A 5,495-nucleotide genomic window follows, 5' to 3' on the forward strand; every position below is an offset into this window, starting at 1 on the left:
GATTGCTGGATCATATGGTAGATCAATTCTTAGTTTTTTGAGGAACCTCCATACTGTTTTCCATGGTGGCTGTACCAATTTGCAGTCCCACCAGCAGTGTATATTCTGAATTCTTAGGAGATGCTGGACGTATTAGCCTCAGAATTCTTTCTTTCTCCTCCTTTTTATTGCTCATGGTGGACACTTGGGCTTTAGAGGTTTTTTGCTTTGTCTGCTACCCATTTTCTCAAATTTATTTTCTTGTCATTTGTCCCTCTTTCTCATGTCAATAGGATACTACTGTGGCTTCCAAGTGCTGGGCCTATAATCACATAATTTCTACTTGTAGGATTAGTTTTGGTCTCTGGGAAGTCATTGATCCATAACTTAGCAACGAGAGAAGAAAAGTGGGAAGCCCGAGCAACTCAAAAGAAAATTGTTGTTCTCTCTTCTTTCTGCTGTCCAAATCACTCCTTTCATGATAGATAACTCCAGAGGTTTCTGTGAGATGTGTTCCATGCTGTAGTTTTACCTACTGATTTAAAGGCCCCATATGACCTAAATCTGTATGTGATTTTCCCATTATAATACCATATTAATAAATGACATTTTTCATATCCTAGATATGGTATTAGGTGCTTTAGATGCAAAATTTCATTTAATTTTCAAGACAGTTGCATGCAATAGATGCTGTTATTATCCTCACTTTACAAATGAGGAATCCGAAGTTTAGAAGATAAACCACTTATTGACAGCCATTTAGCTAAGTGGTTTGGGGAGGATTTGAGGCCTCACATCTGACTATAGAGTTTAAGGAGAATGCTTTCTTTTTTAAAATTATTTTGACAGCCTCAAAGTACAGTTGCATGCTGGTAGGATTTAATTGTATGATATTGTTATACCATGAGTGATGTGATTGGGTTGAGTATATATTTGAGACATATAGTTACAAACCATATTATAAAAAAAACCCCAAACTTACCCCACTAGCAAACGGAATCAAATTTTGATCGACCTTGCTGATTCCTTACTCAAGTAGCATTTACTCCTAAAGCTTTCCTTCTCTTTCTTCCTGTCTTTTTTCTCTTTTTATTTTTCTTTTTTCCTGCTCTTATGTTCCCTCTCCTTTTAAAAAAAAATCCCCCAGTATATCTTCCTAGTAGGAGTTTCAGGTGTACATGCATGAATTATTTATTGTTACTGTCCTGTGTTTCTATAGTGGATTTGTGGAGAACTTTCTCATGGGGATAACTATGTATAATTATTAATGACAGTTACAAACTGATCTGAAGAGAAAGCTTAGAAACAGTTGGGCTGTTTTCTTGCAAAAGTTAGAATACTTATGTTAGCATAAGAGAGATGGAGGAAAGGCATTCCAGGAGACAGCCAGGTTCCCAGATATGTATACCCATGTTGGGAGCCCAGATCATGTTCGATAATTTCATCATGAGCACAGACTAAATGTTCTAGAAGAGTTTTTTATTTTGGGTATGTTACGAATAAAAGTTTCCATCTTTGTTTCTCAGTAGTGTCCATTCTAACTAGATCATATCTCAAGGGCAGTGCTCGTACATATGGTTGGGCAGGTTGTGTGCTTTGTAACTCTAGGGGTTGTGATTTATATTTCTACACAGCTATAGACGAAGTCTGGACTGAGAGTATACAGTCAATTCTCATTATTTGCAATAGTTATTGAATATAAAGTTGCCACAAACACGGAATTAACTAATTCTGAACCATTGCTCCTAGAGGAAATACAGGATAGGGCTCCTGTGAGCCTCTTGTCATAATGTTTTTGTCAACTGATCAATACATAACCTGGTTTTATGTGTGTTTCTGTTTAAAGATGCCTTATTTAATATATATTGTTGATTCATTATCACTCTATTCTTGGCCAATAGCATTATAACTTGTGCCATAACGAAGCTCATCTAACACACATATTTTCTCTGTAAAGAGCATCACAACCTTCTTGTGCTTAGGACACTAGACAGCACTTCGGTTCTATGCTCCGGGGCCATTTTAAACAGCGAATGTTGGAAACAGCAAATTTCCAACAAAAAAGTGCATAAATATGAAAAATATGGCACTAAGTTGACTGAAAAAAAAAGACACTTTTAACTATGTGGGAGCTGAAATAAGAAGGCGGAAGGTCACCTTATTTGATCTCAGGAACGTATGCGTCAGGTTACTCAAATATATTGTCTCTCTGTGCATGTTCTCAAGAGACCATGAAAGCACTGAAAGTATTGATTTTGGGGTTACAAATAAATTTTAGCCAGTAGGTGAATTCACAAATATGATATCCTTGAGTAATGAAGATCAACTGTATATTTTTTAAACTAAGAACGGAGGGAACCCAAGGAAGATGTTAGGCTGAGAATGATTTAAAGGGAAGTAGGATTATAGCACTTAAGAGTTAGAGGCAACTTTAGATAGCACCCAGCCTAATCTGTTCAGTTCTTGAATGAAGAAGAGGCTCAAAGACATTATGTGATTTGTTGAAGGCCATACAGCTAATGAACAAACATTTGAGCTGGAGTAGTGTAGTAGTTCAGGTGAACCCAAGTGTTGATGTACCCTACTGATGTTCTGCCCCTCCCTGTGTACCAGGGTGACTGTCCCCACAGGACTGCCCAGAGCTCTTATATTGACAGGGAAGAGCAAGGGCGTTAATGTCACTAAATAGCTCTTCCAAGTGTAGGCTTCTTTCTCAGTCAGTTCAGGCTTCTATAACAGAATGCCATAGACTGAGCAGTTAATAAACAATAAAAATTTATTTCTCATAGTTCTGAATGCTGGAAAGTCCAAGATCTAGATACCAGCAGAGTCAGTGTCTGATGATAGTCCACTTCTTGGTTCACAGATGGTAGGCAGTCTTCTTGCTGTCACCTCATATGGCAGAAGGGATCAGGGATCTCTCTGGGATCTCTTTTATAAGTACGCTAATCCCACTCATTAGGTCTCTACCCTCATGACGTAATCACCTCCCAAAGATTCCACCTCCAATACTGTCACAGTGGGGATTAGGCTTCAACATAAGAATTTTGGGGAAGGCAGGGACACAGACATTCAATCTGTAGCGGCTTTACAACCCATTTGTTTAATTCTTCATTCAGGAACTTTTTTTGTGTACCGTGTGCCCACACAGTGCTCAGTGCTGGGATACTGTGGTTAAATAGGACCTCACAAGAAGGTAAGAGTCCAGTGGAAAGCCTTCAAAGGAGGAGTAGGCACTAGCACACATGAGGCTTGAGGCCATTGGCACTGGGCCATCTGGAAGGAAAATTCCTTTCCCAGCAAGAAAAACTCTCCAAAGGAAGTAGACTTAATGTCATTAATCAAAATCCTGCCCTAAGAAGCCTCTCATGTCACTTACCTAGCTCTGGTTTTTCTGAACCTAGACAGGGCCAGACTATATTTGACCCTGGACAACATGGGTTTGAACTTTGAGGGTCCACTTACATGTGGATTTTTTTTTCAATACATGCGGTACATGCATTTTCTCTTCCTTATGATTTTCTTAAGAACATTTTCTTTTTTTAGCTTACTTTATTGTAAGAATACAGTATGTAATATATATAACATTCAAAATAAGTGTTAATCAACTATGTTATTGGTAAGGCTTCTGGTCAACAGTAGGCTATTAGCAGTTAAGTTTCTGGGGAGTCAAAAGTCATAAGTGGATTTTTGACTGCATATGGGGTAGGCACCCCTAACTGCTGCATTGTTCAAGGGTCAGCTGTATACTTAACTGGCTGTGATAGTCCTTAGGTTCATTTTTTTTTCCTCCAGTTTAAGAAATGTGGTGAAGCCCGTGACAGAATCTGATGCCACCCCCTTACACGGTCACAGTAAAATGTCCAAAGGCCTTTTATAGGTCTTGTTGGTTCTAGGGAATGTTAAGTAAAATAACTTCTTTGACTATATACGTGTATGTGTGTGTGTGTATGCACAGAAACATACAGATATGCTTATATAATTAAATAATGTTGATTATATATGCATATAAATGTTATTTACTTAACATTTAACAAGATGATGTTCTCTTTTGTTTAAGATTATTCAGCTGTGAGTGATAACTGTGTCCTCTCTTAGAAATGGAGGTGATCGACAAGGGAAACTTCAGGTACTGTCTTGGGGGCTGGAGGGAGCCCCCTACATCTGGCGTGTATCATTTTGGCATTAGTACATGTCTCTTCACTCACTCTCTGAAGGAGAGAAGAAGTTCAGATTTGGATTTTGGGGTGCCGTGGCAGTGTGAGTAGTGGTTAACAGCATGTGCTTTGGAGTTAGATTGAACTGGGTTCTAATCTTGTCTCCATGTCATCTTGGGTATATTACGAAGGCTCTCTTTGCTTCTAGATTCTGTTAAATGGTGATAATCACATGAAACTCACTGGGTTGTTTTAAGAATTAATATAGGTAATTGCATAAAATTTTAGTGCAGTGCCACTTAAAGAGGGCTGGATAGATGGTATTTTTTGGTAGTAGTAAGTGGCCAGGTGGTTCTAGTTGTAATTATTGGTGGCCAAATGCACTCAGTGTGCATTGGCTTAATCTAAGGCAGGAGCTTCCAGTCCTGGACTCCCCCACCAGGCACTCGTTTTCCCTCTGCAGTTGGTCTCCGGTTGAGGGGCGACTCTGCCTCTTGTCTCTTGCCTGTGGAGAACCTCACTTTTAGTTTCTTTGGAGAGTCTGGTGTGAAACTGCTTATTACTTAAGCTCTGCAGTTGTTCCTAATTTTAGAAGGAGAGTGATCATTACATTTAGTAAACAGCACTCTGGTCCATATTTTTATTTTATCCAAATGCAGAGCTTAGCTAAAAAAATATAAGGGTGCCCATAGAGAACGGTTTGGCTCCAGGGCCAAAAACTGAGTTGTTTTGTTTCTGGAGGGTCCCATGCAAATGTCTGGTGAGGATGTGGTCAGAAGTTCAGGGAAAATTAAACCAGGGATCAGCAGCATTACAGATAAGCCCAGATAGTCATCCAGGATGTGTGTAGAGGAATATATCTGAAGAATTATGTAATTTCTTTTAACTGTGTGCTCTTGCTGCCTGTTTTCATAATCAGATTGATTTTCTAGCCTTGATAAAAAGATCACAACTATTACATAATAATTCCCTGTTACTTGGCAGTGTGTGTCCCTGGACAAATGACTTAATCTCTTGTTACAAGATGGGGGGATGTTTTTAGTACCTATCTCCTAGGCTTGTTCTGAGAATTAAATGAGATGAATAGGTGCATGAGCAAATGAATGTACCTGAGATCGTGTGGGATCATGAACTTAGCACAGTTGCTGCTTTGTGTCAGAGTAGGCATTTGATAAATGTTAGCTGATAAATGTATTGCTATTGAACTGTAGTAAATAATTGGAAAAAATAAATGTGATCTTAAGTCTTAAATTAGCCTTAAATAGGTAAATGCTAACTAAATACTGAGGACACTTCTACTTTCTGGTACCTGAGATTTATAAGTAATTTATAAGTAATGACTACCTACTGTGTGTGTGT

General features: G+C 38.6%; 1 protein-coding gene and 1 long non-coding RNA gene across 2 annotated transcripts in view; both read left to right on the plus strand.

The window, feature by feature from the left end:
- FRAS1 (Fraser extracellular matrix complex subunit 1) overlaps window positions 1-5,495 on the plus strand; it is a 421,815-nt gene that overhangs the window by 67,180 nt on the left and 349,140 nt on the right. The gene's annotated exons all lie outside the window — the stretch shown is intronic.
- Window positions 3,956-5,495, plus strand: part of LOC111739987 — a 17,348-nt gene continuing 15,808 nt past the window's right edge. Inside the window, exon 1 of the long non-coding RNA XR_002780435.1 lies at window positions 3,956-5,493. This is a non-coding gene — a long non-coding RNA (uncharacterized LOC111739987). The remainder of the gene's footprint in view (window positions 5,494-5,495) is intronic.

This window comes from Pteropus vampyrus, unplaced genomic scaffold (assembly GCF_000151845.1).
Source record: "Pteropus vampyrus isolate Shadow unplaced genomic scaffold, Pvam_2.0 Scaffold56, whole genome shotgun sequence".
Taxonomy (NCBI): domain Eukaryota; kingdom Metazoa; phylum Chordata; class Mammalia; order Chiroptera; family Pteropodidae; genus Pteropus; species Pteropus vampyrus.